This window comes from Abramis brama (assembly GCF_963993115.1).
Source record: "Abramis brama genome assembly, chromosome: 10".
Taxonomy (NCBI): domain Eukaryota; kingdom Metazoa; phylum Chordata; class Actinopteri; order Cypriniformes; family Leuciscidae; genus Abramis; species Abramis brama.
In genome coordinates this window covers 5,902,874-5,916,677 of record NC_139972.1, presented here as the reverse complement: position 1 = coordinate 5,916,677, position 13,804 = coordinate 5,902,874, and the positions used below count along the sequence as shown (strand labels likewise).

Genomic DNA, 13,804 nt, shown 5'->3' with positions numbered 1-13,804 from the left:
TATTTAACTGAAGTTATGATTACAAATGCTTTTATTTTAATGTATATTTATCCGCCGGGATGATAGAATTGACGTCATTACGTGATGACGTAAAAGAACTGGTGAACCGATTTTTTGCGGAAAAGAACCGGACTTCCCATCACTAGTAGTGATGTGATGTTCGGCGCAGAGGCTCCGAAGCTTCTATCAAAAAAACAAAACATCACACATTGAAGCAGTGTATCGGAGCTTGATTCGTTTTGCCATAACCACGTGATCTTTGACGTCTGAAGCTTCGTTTCCACACACAGTCACGTGACTGCTTCGTATTCAGATTCAGAAATAGCGCAATCCCCTTGAGCAGGTTTCCTGTGTCATGCCCTTCGGTAGTAGTAAATAAAAAAAAAGAAATAGACTCAGCCCCCAAAACTTTAATTTATTAAATTACCCAAAAATAAAATGTCAGTTCCCCAGTTCACAAGCACTTCACCATTCCACACAATTTTCTTTTATTTTGCCTATGAACTCGTAGGACTAGGACTGAGGCTAGAGTTTATGTGAATAAGGCTGCATTTGTAGATCAAAGCAGATTCATAAGAATTGTTTCTGTACAATTGAATTAGTCCCATTTATTACTATTTTTTTCATTAATTAATTCATACAGTTGTTTGTTCATACATTGTATAAGAACTACATCAACACTAACACATGAATTATGAATATTAATTGTTGTTGCAGCCAGGGTAGCACCTCTGTCAACCTTTGTGAGTTTTCAGTTCTGTAGGCGGACAAGTATGGACAGTGATTCCGGTGAGAAAATCAGGCACGAGAGAAGTATATCTTCGTCAAATGTCTCTTTAATAACTCTTGTCAGGCAGTAAGTGACATCCATTTACACTCAGGATGGTAGGAAGAGTCAAATATGTTATCACGTTGTGTTGTGCTCTGTAGAATATATAAATAAAGGAATACAGTATGAATACAATATATCTGTACACAAATTACCTCACAAGGTATTAATAACAGACTAAACAGTCATCACAAATGAATACTCAACTGTCAGATAACAAATAAATATTATATAAGATAAACTCCAATATACAGCATGACGCAGCATATAATAACAGCAGCACGTGTTAACTCAATGTGATCATAGGATTAGCATCTATCCACGATCGCAATGCGATCGTCATTTGCTTATCGCGATCGTTATTTGCTAAACATCTGACATTCACAATAACAATACAAAGTGTTGACTAAACAATATTCACATGATTACTCACGTTTGTTGCATGAACGCACAACATTGAACAATATCAGGGGGGCCTCGGCTAGAACTGGCTAGTGCTTCAGTCTGCTGGAAGTAGCAACTATGCTATCAGTCCGTCAGAAACCGCTACCTGTTTTCCATTCCGGGATGGACTTTCTGACACAGCCGGCCCCAATTATCAGTCAGGATAATTGTATTCCTTAAGAAAGGCCGTCCGGAGGGTCTGTATCATTATCCCTAATTAGAGGAAGTGGAATCAGTTTCACGACTGGGTGTGTGTACATCTTGCCTTTGACTTGAACTTTAGATGTCCGAATCCTCCCGTCAGTCCCTGCATAGGTTTCTGTCACGGTACCCACAGGCCATAGCGCTCGCGGGAGTTGATGGTCAATTAGGAGTACCACTTGTCCCACTGCCATCTATTTGCCATCTGATCTCCATTTCTGTCTACCCTGTAGTTCTGGTAAGTAGCAGCGAATTAAACTGGTCCAGAATTGATCGGCCAATACCTGACTGTGTCTCCACCTGCGTTTCCCCAAGAACTCGTTGGAGTCATAAAGGACTTGTGGCAAAGAAGCATCATGACGTCCCATGAGTAACAGATTAGGAGTCACAGGATCAAGGTCTGCAATGTCCGATGAGACATAGCCAAGGGGCTTGGAATTGAGTATGCCCTCAACTACCACTAGCAATGTTTGCAGAACAGATTCAGGCACGGATTTTTCACGTAGAATGACTCGCAAGGCAGCCTTAATTGATTTAACCTCTCGCTCCCATGTCCCGCCAAAGTGAGGGGCACTCGGTGAGTTATAGCGAAACTGGATCTGCTGTTTAGCCAGATGTTCCTGCAGCTCAGGAGCCATTTGACGAAAGGACTCCTTTAACTTGTGATCGCCTCCAGTAAAGTTAGTGCCATTGTCACATAGAATCTCGAAAGGCTTTCCTCTACAGGCTATAAAGCGTCGTAATTAAAGGAGGAAGGCGTCAGTGTCCAGGTGCTCAAGGAGATTGAGATGTAAACATTTGGTTGTCAAGCACTTATATAATATTCCCCATCTCTTTTCCTGGCGCCGGCCTATCTTTACCTGAAAGGGCCTGAAGCAGTCTACACCAGTGGAGTAAAATGGTGTCTTAAACAGGTGTAACCTACAGGGTGGAAGGTTGGCCATCTGTGGGTTCTGTGGCTTGGCGCGCCAATACTGGCAATTCTGACAGGAATGCTTGTGTTTGCGTACAGCTTCACGGCCTCTAAGCACCCAGTATATTGGACGTAGCTCTGCTAGCACTCGCTCTGCACCTGGATGATGGAGCTGCTGATCTATGTCTTGGATGAGTAGCTTTGTGACCTGATGTTGAGGATCTAGGACGATTGATAGAATTATTTTATAAAAGGTATTTTAGTTTTACAATATAACTGTATAAAAAAGTGCAACAAATAAATCTAGGAATCTAAAAAATGAAATTTCCTTGATTTACATTTTTTTTAAATTAAAACTAACATCATAAAGTATGATAATTTTTTACTTTGAGCAATGATGGAGCTATACTTGACATATAAAACAAAAGCACCTCCTTATAAAAAAAATGAAATGTAATATTGTAGTAGTTATAAACAAAGGTTTATTTTATTTCAGATTAACATTTGAGGGCAGCAATTTTATTCATAATGTCAAAATAAAACCGACGTAACGTTACTTGAAAGCACAATGTTTCTGGTTTCCACGTCAGCGCTGTTTGATCCATTAATAATGGAGAAATGTGAATGCTTCTCAATAGGTCTTGCAGCGTTGTTATTACTTCAGTGGCGAATTCAAATGCTTTCTTCACTGGATCTCTTAGTGCTGTGTAGTAACAGTGTAGCTTGATCAAGATCGGCTCGCGCTGCATTGTTCCAAACTGTTTAATGGTCCGTGAAGTACAAAATAACGAGTAGCGCAGTTTTGTTCCATTTTCATTACGTTTGCCATTTGATGTTGGGCGCCAGCGTCTCTTACATTATGCGCTTGCCACGCGCCTACATTTGAAATAACGAAATTTTGGTCGGCAGGAAAAATGGTCGAATGAACCGTGTTGCTAATACTTGTGCCTCGAAATTGCAGTATGGCATATGAGACATGTCGCTGTTTTACTGGCTGGTTGGTACAGTCTGAAATACTCATACTGCGCGCGTTTTCATTTCTTCTTCACTGCTCTAAACAGTGGTTGCTTGTGGAAACAGCACAACTTCCTGTGTTGCCACAAGCAACTACTGTTTAGAGCAGCGAAGAAGAATTGATCTCAGCGTTAAGCAAAGCTAGCGTGCATAACTAGGTATTGTTTAATAAAATGCTATCGGATCGGTACATGGGTAGATGTACTCGCCGATACCGATGGCAGAATTTTTATTGGTATCGGCGGCATTTCCGAAACTAGTATCGGAATCGGAACAACCCTAGTTTCAAGCAGAGTCAACATACCTCCATCTGGTAACATCTGTCAAAGTCTGAATCTCTGCAACTCTAGACCCCACAAAGACCTTGTATCGGCAGGATTCTGATTTTAACCAATGCAGCACCGTAGTTGAATCAGCCCAATATATGACTTGATGTATGGGTATGGTCAGTTCAGTCTCTATCACTTTGGCCATCTGAGCTCCAGTAAGTGCAGCACACAACTCTAAGCAGGGCATAGATAGACATTTACGGGGAGCCACTCTAGATCGAGCTAGGCCAAAGGTGACATGGACTTTCTCACTGTCGTCTGTGATCCGAAGGTAAGCCACGGAACCATATACCCTCTCCGAAGCGTCACAAAAGACATGGAGCTCCATAACAGTGGAAGGAGTGTCAGCACCGCCAGGCGCATAAATTCAAAGGGAATTGTAGTCTGGTGATACTGGAAAGCTCTGCAACCCAATTGGACCATATCTCACGCAGGTGTAGGGGTTCGATAGGGTCATCCCAGCTAAGGTTGTGTTTCCAGAGATCTTGAATAAGAGTCTTAGCCCTCGTGGTGAATGGGACTATGAAACCCAGGGGGTCGAATTGGCTTGCCAAAGTCTTGTACAGATTCCTCATGGTGGGCTGAACAGGCTCTGCAATGTGGTTCTTATACCCGAGGGTGTCATCAAGGCAATTCCATTGTAGGCCGAGAGTAGGTTCTTGCATGTCAGTGCTACTCTGAGACAACCGGCACTCGCTACTAGTTGATCTGGCTTCTGATGGAAGGTGTTTGAGAACTGATGGTATATTGCAATCAGTATCTCGAAGCCTCCGTTTAGCAAAGACTGACGCAACCCATCTATTATGGCCTTGGCCTCACCTTGGTCGAGAGTACTGTGAAGACAGTTGTCAACGTAGAATGAGTTCTCCACAATATCAGCTAAGTCAGCCATGGTGTCTTGGTGTTCCTGGGCATGAAACTGAAGTGCATAAATGGCGCAGCACGGACTGCAGGTCGTACCAAAGGGCAATACTTGCCACTACTAGATGTCTGGGTCAGCTTCCCTATCCATGTTCCTCCAGATGAATCGCAGCACCGATTCTACACTGTTAAAAAAAACTTACTGCCTTAAATTTAAGTACAACAAACAAGTCATTTCAACTTAAATTATTGTAAACTGATTTTTTTAAAAATGAGTTGAATCTAACTTATTCTGATGAGTTGATGTAAAAACATTTGTTGTCATGACTTATTGATCATGTCATTATTTACAGTGTAGTTTTTGTTAATACAAAAAAAGTTAGTAGAGTCACCAAAATAAAATGTACAAAATAACACAATGTGAAATAATGTGAAGTGGCATTTAATATGTCAATTTAATATGCTGTCAGTTTGTATTATAATTATTCTCAGCTTATTTCTGTTTTATGTGCAGTGCTGTATTATTTAAGGCTTTATTTGAAGTTATCCTGTATAGAGTTTACTTAAAGTTTTCCCTATATAGAAATGACTTGAAGTTTCCTGTACTGCATTTACTTGAAGTTGTCCTTGCTTGAAGTTTTCTATGTATAATTTACTTTGATTTAGCTTTAAAGCCACTCCTCATATGTTCATACAAGTATATGTTGTTTTAGCTAAAGGGATTCAGTTTTTTGTATTTAATAATTTAGGGAACAGACCCAGGGCCCTATCTTGCACCCAGCGCAATTGACTTTGTACACCGACGCATGTATCATTCCTATTTTGCACCCGCGCACAGCGGACTTTTCCCTCCACAGAAGCACGTCGGTTAACTAAGAAATACACTTGCGCTCCCGGGGGCGGTTCAGCGCAAAGAGGAGGCGTGTTCCGGCACAAACGTTCCCTCATGCTATTTTACAGGTTTAGAAAACAATTCCGCCACTAACCAAAAAAAACTAGTTTAAAGTCAGTGGCGCGTTGCGCATGTTATTCAGATGCTATTTTAAGGGCGCATGCTTGGCCATAATCAATGTAGCGTGTGCACAACGCATACACTTTGATTCTCTCATCTACACAGAAGCAGCAGTTTTCATTTTTGCAAATCATACATTATTACGATAGACAGATAGATAGATAGATAGATAGATAGACAGTTTATTATAAAAGCATACATCTAGCTTACACATTTACCCAAATTATCATACGCCTGTTTAACCGAAGTTAATTTGGGTGTGTTTCTCCATCCCCAACGTCACTTCTCTGTGTTTTATGGCCCTGACGAGAACGTCGGTCTCCTCGGCTGTGAACCGCTCCTGGCAAATCCGCCGTTACAATAGGAATCCGCTTTTAGAACAAGCGCGCCTGCTCTTAAAGGGAATGTGAGATGACGCTCTGATTGGTTTATTTCACGTTACGCCCAAACCACACCTATGAATGATGAAGCTACTTCAGACCAACACATTTTAGATTTGCGTCGGGCGCAAGAGTCATTTATCCCGCCGGTATAATAGCAACAGCGCCCAAGACCCGCCCACAAAGTTACTTGCGTTTCAGATCGTTAAAATAGGGCCCCCAGTCTCTATATGATGATATCTAGGTGTAAGAGTCTCTTTATGATGGGATTTATCAGACCTCAGTGACGTGAGACAGACGATGGTCGGTTTAGCCAGTTTGTCTGTTTCCTGACCTGAGCCCCAGATTGTCATGTTTGAGCTCCAAGACTATGTGCCATATTACTAGAGAGAAGAGCAGCACCATCCCAGGAGGATGGATACAATCTCTTCTCAACAGGTCAGGTCTGCCCCAAAAACTTTTCCAAATGTCTATGAACGACGTGACGTCGAGAGTGACCAACTGAAAGGGAACACGTTTAAAAGCATTATATATGAATGCATGTATAATATTTATATTAATTTAAAGTTAATTTTACATGTCAATTAATATATTATAATAACTATATGTATATATTTCATGAATCAAAAGTAATTATAATTCATATAATACAAATATAATAAATAATTAGCAGCAAAAGATGGACAATTTTGTCTCTAAAGTTTCTTTCACACTATAAACTGCTTTGATTTGGAGTGAGAGATACAGGGGGAGTGGCTTTATTGTATCAGATACATGTCACTGCACTGATTGGTCCAGTTTTGGTCTGCCATCTGTGACTGTGGTGATCATGAAATTAACCTATCACTCGTTACAGAACTGCACACAGTTATGACATCAAAAATAAAATGATTTATTTAAGTCTTGTATGACTCTTTCAGGTGTTTCTCTAAAGCACTTAGTCTACTTCAGTAAAACCAGAAGGAAAACAAACATTCTCATACCACAATTTCAGAAATTAAATCATGGTAAGCTATGAATTACAAAATCATACTGAATATACATAACCCACATAATCATCTCAACTTTTGCAACTAACAAAGAAACGGCCAATGAAGCCTCTCATCGACCAAATATTCCTCAGTTTTCAAACACTTCATGTAAATATACGGAGCCCCTGAGGGGACCTTTGCAAAAAAAATAATAATATGGACTTTTGCGTGACACGCGATAACTTTCGCGTGCTCACGAGAAAGTTTCGCGTGCGCACGTGTTACAATTTCCGGTTTGGTTATAGTGTCATTACTACAAATGTGGAAAAAGGGATGAGATGAGAGTGTGCTTGGAGCATGCCTCCAGAGATTTGTCTTATTATAGGGAGTTTGCATTTGAGATTGTTTGTGGACTGTGCTTTACTGTAAGAAAAAAAAACATGAATATCACATAAATGAATATCAGGGTTGCGTTCAGCCCCGACAAAACGTTGCACAACGTTTTTTAAACAGAAACGGTGATGCGTTGAACACACTGTTCTGATGACGCAAGAGTTGCAACTATGGCAGCTGAGAAGGCCATTCTTTGTGTTCTTTGTGAAGAATTTTCGGAGCCTGATGAAGTCGGTATAAATATGTGTTTAATACTACAAAATATGCCCGATGTTACAGTTACTGCACTTGCCGCCCAGAACAAAAGAGAACATCCCAATCGAGTGAAGGGATTGCTGTAACTGAAGCACATATCTTACCTAATTCAGACTAAAACACATCTATTTAGCCTCACATATTGACTTTATTTGTAGTTCATACTGTTTTAATACCCTGTATTTTCTTTCTCATTTTTAGGAAAAGCTCTTAATTACCATTGTTTATTTCTATAACAAATGTCATACACTTGCAATGAAGCTAAAAATATAAACAACTACATCATTATGTTGATATCCTATATTTTTACAATAAAACTTACGACAAACATGTATTCTAATATCCTCAGTTGTTGCGTATACCGAGCTGCATCGAACACATTTGTAAATTACTTTCCTTGAACCCATTGTGCGAGTTCACTTTAATACCGCGTGCTTCATATACATGTTGCTGCTGATTGGACTGCAGTTCTGACACACCCACCAAACAAGAGAAAACGTATTTCAAACCCCGTTGCACACCGGTGCACGCCGTTTCCAGGAAACATGACGTCCCGGAAACCGTAGCAAAATGTTGCGCACCGTTTTGAACTTGAACGTGCCCCAGGTCCCACATCATGGATTACATAATCAGAGAGTAGCCTAGCCTATTTCTTTTCGTTTTGATTATTTCGTTTAAAGACATTTCAAACTTTCTTCAGATGTATTTCTCATGTCTGTGAGGCATACACCGAGTTTCGGTTAATTTATGATGAGATGCGCTCCAGTTCACGTGCAATGCAAGTGACCGCGGCGCGCCTCCATGATTATATTGTCTGCTATATATTTGCTTCTCATGTATTAAATACAGGCAATTGGTTGATGAAAAATGTATTAAAATTAAGATACAATTTATACAAAACGAAATTCACTTTAAACAAAGGTTTTCTACAAAACAAAACTTAATGAAGTGGTCAAAAAACTCCATGTCTCATATATTGCACATCCTATCTTACTCGTGCTGTTCACTTTTCATAATCAACATAGATGGAAAAATTATACATTATAATATTTTAACAAATATGAAACTAAATGTGCTTATTTAATGGCTACAACACATATAGTAGGCCTACGGACTCTCTATTTGTACACATTGCTGCACATTCATTTAATTCTGAATTTTGCACACATAAGTTGAAAGGCATTTGTTTGTGCATAGTAAATCATATCTGCAACATTTATCAATTTCACTGATAATTAAGTTGGCTTGAGAAAGTTTCTCAAAAGTTTCTCGTGTGCACGCGATAGTTTCTCGTGCGCACGCGAAAGTCCATATTATTATTATTTTTTTGCAAAGGTCCCCTCAGGGGCTCCGTATAAATAAGCCCACAAAACAAAAATAATAAAGTGATTGATTCAACTCACATACAAGCAATAACTCAATGCGTTAATCTCTTTTACTAAATTCAATAAGTTTCACTGTGGACATTTTTTTAGCATTCGTTAGTTGAGGGATAAGTGTAAGTTTATTCTAACCCAGAATAAAGCCTGCTCCGTAGTAGTTTAGCCGTGTAGCGTAAGTTACCATGATGATGAACACAATTAAAACCAATCCACTTTCCTGAGCCCTAAAAAGCCAGTTTGCTCAAACTAATCTCGAACTTTACCTGTTAGCAACTGAAGCCGGCTTTGTGCAACAGGCCACAGGACGATTTTGTTGTTTTACTAGAGACAAAGAACTGCCTTACACTGACAGCTAAATGACAAGTCAGAAAGTTACAACTCAAAAACAACTTCCACAAAACTAACGTCACATAACTAAAGTTTATTTCACTATGCATTTGCTTTATCTGAATCTCATTTATTTTAATTATTGGATCTTTTACTCACAAAATCAAACATTGTCAGTGAAATAGTCATTTTATTTGTTGTTATTGTACAGATGTTCGTTATTGTATATACATCTGTTTATGTAATAACAGGCTTTATGTAACTAAAAAGTAAAAAAAAAAAAAAAAAACCTGATCATCTTCAGGGAATATATTAACAAATAACTGATTGTTGTTGTTTTTCTACATTTGTTTCCAGTCTCTTTTAATTTTGGTTTTTCTTTGAATAAGCATTCAAAATCAGCGATTACTGGACCAAGGCTTTGGCCCTTCAGCTATATATATATATATATATATATAAAAGACAGAAAACATTACTTATTATTTAATATTACTTAAGTAATATTACTTACCTTATTCTGATTTTATGATACACTCAAAATATTCCACAACAAATCCTTTAAATTTAATGTAAAAATAAAAACGAATGTAAGCAGTGTTGGGTTCACGTAACACTCTCATTAGAATCAAAATATTTCAACATTTGCTAAGTATTTGGATGCTAAACTATTCTTTATTATAGGCTTTGTACTTCACTCACGTTCCCATATCGACGGAAAAAATCATCCTCTTCACACGCGCAAAAATGTGCTTGGAAACATCACAGTGGAGCGCTGCTTACCGTGGATGATACAAATTGTACTACTGACTATTTAAACAGAGCAGTGTAATTTTTATATGTTAGGTTGACTATTTTATTATTATATTTATTAGGGCTTTAATGAACAGGCTGCGATGTCAAGATTGCAATGCTGGAGTGTGTGTGTGTGTGTGTGTGTGTGTGGTGCGGGCGCGATTAAACAGTGGACACATGAAAACATACATAAAATGTTTTAGTTCATTCCTACTTCCATAAGAATACATTGAAAACGCTCGCTCTACTCCGCACCATTATCAATGTCTGTGCGGACGTCCGTATTTTACTTTCGCTTTTAAGTTAGCGATTTAAGTTAGCGTCGATTAACCGGTGGGAAAATATTCCCACAGTCACCTCCCTAATATATTTATATAAAAATACTATAGGCCTACCTGATTTTGAACACAAGAGGGCAGTATAGCACTATAAATGACATGATTCATTTATTTTTTGGACTAAAAAAACATTCTGGCTATTTTTAAACTTAAACATAATTCTTAAATTGAAAAAAAAAGAATAAAATGGTTTTAGTTCTGATATTTGTATACTTTTATATAGAAATAAATGGTGTATAATTACATTTTTAGAAGATATGAGGCTTTAAGTGTTTCCTTTTTTGACATTATTTTAATCCCTCGCCATAACAAAACCGTTTGAGATATTTATTATCCATTCACAATTTAGCATCTTTAATGTATTTTCATCATGTTGAAAAAGTTTGGTGGGAATAAAATAAACCACTTAAGAGGAGTGGGTAAAAATGCAGAGGCTGATTTTGCAAATAAATCCACATTCAAACCAAAATATCTGACTTCCTGTTGCTCGGAGCTAATGACTGTAAATTAGAAAGTTGTCCGGCTCGATGAGACCAATATACGTACAGATTTTTGTAACTGTAGGTAAAACTAACCAAAGTTTCAAGAGTTTTCGAGCACGTTAAGGGCCCCAAAAGTGCCCGAGAAGGGCGAGAAGGCCTTTCAGGGCTTTGGCCCTAATAATTTAATTTCTTGTTCACAAACATAAAAAACACAAATATTGTGGCATTTCACAGTAATAGTAGTTTATTAGTTAACTAACTACACATTTACTTTATGCAAATCTAACAAAACATTTGCTCGCTGTGACACAGAACAATGCTTTCTAATATGAGTCCCTAGATCATTTGATCGGGTGAAACTCTTCTCACACTGAGTACAGTGATACGGCTTCTCTCCAGTATGAACTCGCTCGTGTGCTTTCAGAGATCCAGACTGAGTGAAACTCTTGTCACAATATGAGCACTTGTAAGGTTTTTCTCCAGTATGAATTCTTTGGTGCCGTTTCAGAATCTCAGCTCTAGTAAAGCTCTTCCCACAGTCACAACACACATGATCTTTCACTTCATTGTGTGTTTTCTGGTGAAGTTTAAAACTGTCCGGCCTTGAATAACTCTTTCCACAGAGAGAACACACATAAGGCCTCTCGTCTGAATGCACTTTAAGGTGTATTTTTAGATTTGATGATGAAATAAAATCTTTACCACACTGATCACAGTTAAATGGTTTCTCTCCAGAGTGAATACGCAGATGATACTTGAGATTTGATGCTTGAGAAAAACTCTTCTCACACTGAGTGCATGTATACGGTTTCTCTCCAGAGTGAATTCTCATGTGTACGTTAAGGTCTGCTTTCCTTGTAAAACTCTTTCCACACTGAGTGCAGGTGTGCGTCTTTTTGGCTTTTGTTCTTTGAATTGTAAAGTTATGATGTTCCTCCTCCACTTCATTCAGTTCTTGTCTTTGCTCTTTAACTCTCACCTGGTCTAAAATACACAGAAATACAGTTAGAATCAGTTCAAGTGAACCCTGATTTAATAGCAGAAAGCTACAGAGATCAGATCTTTCACTTTTGTTCTGTCATTCACTTGTTAATATAGTAAAAATATGTTTGACAACTGCTATATACAAGGTTATGATCATTCAGATGCATTTCTCCATCATTTCTCATCCATATACTGCTTATTAATTCACATCTACCAAAGCAGTCAACAATGAAGAATCAAGAATGGACACCAACCTATTTGTTCCTCAGTATCTTCATGTTTTATTCTGGATGGTTCTGGATCACTCATGTCTTCAATCTCCTCTTTAATAAACTCCATCTTTAACAGTAACACAGATTTCAGCTGCTACTCCTGGAGTTTGTCCTTCTCTTGTAAGATGATGGGAATATTCCCAGTATTTATTGGTGAATTGTTGTGGGAGGGGCTTCACTGCAGGTGTGAACTGTGATCACTGTGATTTTATCCAATCTGCATTTAAAAAGTACAGAGTCATCATGTTAAACTGCTGCTGAAAAACCTCTTAGTCTCCAAAAGTTCCCTGTTTTCAGCTCATTCATTATGGTGATGTCTGAGATCTTCTGTAAATTGGCACATTAAACTCATTTTATTGGTGTCAACAGACTGAAACAAACTACAGCATCATCACCTTTAACTTCAGTTCTTGTCTTTGCTCTTTCACCTCCATCTGGTCTGAAACATATTAAAACATTAAGTTGTTAGAATGAGTTCAAGGAGGATAAATGTGAATTTTCAAGTGAACCCTGATTTAATAACAGAAAACAAGTGAGATCTGTTTATCAAATACTATATTTTTGATGTACCAAAGGTTAGTTTTGTAATCCTCTTGTTAATAGTCAAAATGTGAACGACAACTGCTGTACAAGATTATGATATAAGTGCATTTATATTCCTAGATTATTTGCTAATATTTCACAGCTCTTATGAATGGCATCTAATAATATAGCATAAAAATTCATAAAATCAGCCATCATTATTTTTAACATTGAAAAGTATGTTGTGTAAAAAGGTAACTATAGAATTAAACATGAGAATCTGGTTATGCAGATAATAGGCTAAATGTTTTGTCTTTAAACTTTCATACAAATCAAAATTACACACCAGTGAATGTTGTCAAAAAATGTCTTGTAAATATATAGCAGATTTCACCCAGCAACACAAATGAACCACATCTGCAGTTTATTAACAGAGGACAGACAATCAACACACACACGTCTTCAGATTCACTGTCTTTCAGCTGAAGGATGCATGAGAAAAGACATGTTAATTACCGTCCTCCCTAACAGTGACTGCAATTCATCTAATACACAGGTCACACATATGGCTATAAACATACATTAACATCAAAATGAAAGTTAAACCCATTTAAACGACATTTCCACAGACTCAATCCACCAAAATTATATGTGGAGATTCTTTATTAAACGTGTGTTAATAAAAGTAAAAAAAATACATCAAACTGTTGACAGAAAAACGCATACATAACATTATTCCGGTTTATGGCACTTCCATAATATAAACTAAATACTTCACTAATTGTAACAAGGCTTCAGCAAAGTGAGGATCCATTTGCAGCTTTATTGTGATCTTGGTCGTACAATCAGGGTCAATCACCAGCAAACACAACAGTAGAGACAAAGCAACTCGTAATCTGAAAACAGGCATAAGGTCAGGCAGCAAACTTACATAAATCAGTCCACAATAGAAAACAGTCCAGGGCAGGCAGCAAAGAATCACGAAGAGAATAAACAGTCCAAGAGTAATCCACGGGAAGACAAAAACACAGACAGAAACGCTCAGAGATGTTCACCAGGGCAAAACAAAACCTCTCATGAGGAGCTTCTTCTTCTTCGACTTG

At 38.0% G+C, this 13,804-nt stretch overlaps 1 long non-coding RNA gene across 1 annotated transcript; it reads right to left on the bottom strand.

Moving 5' to 3' along the window:
- Positions 1-11,122: 11,122 nt before the first annotated feature.
- LOC311091548 lies at positions 11,123-13,804 on the bottom strand. Its single transcript, XR_014608118.1, has 4 exons — positions 13,633-13,804; positions 12,575-12,618; positions 12,162-12,396; positions 11,123-11,907 (listed from the first exon to the last, which is right to left on the bottom strand). It is a non-coding gene; the product is annotated as an uncharacterized lncRNA (long non-coding RNA).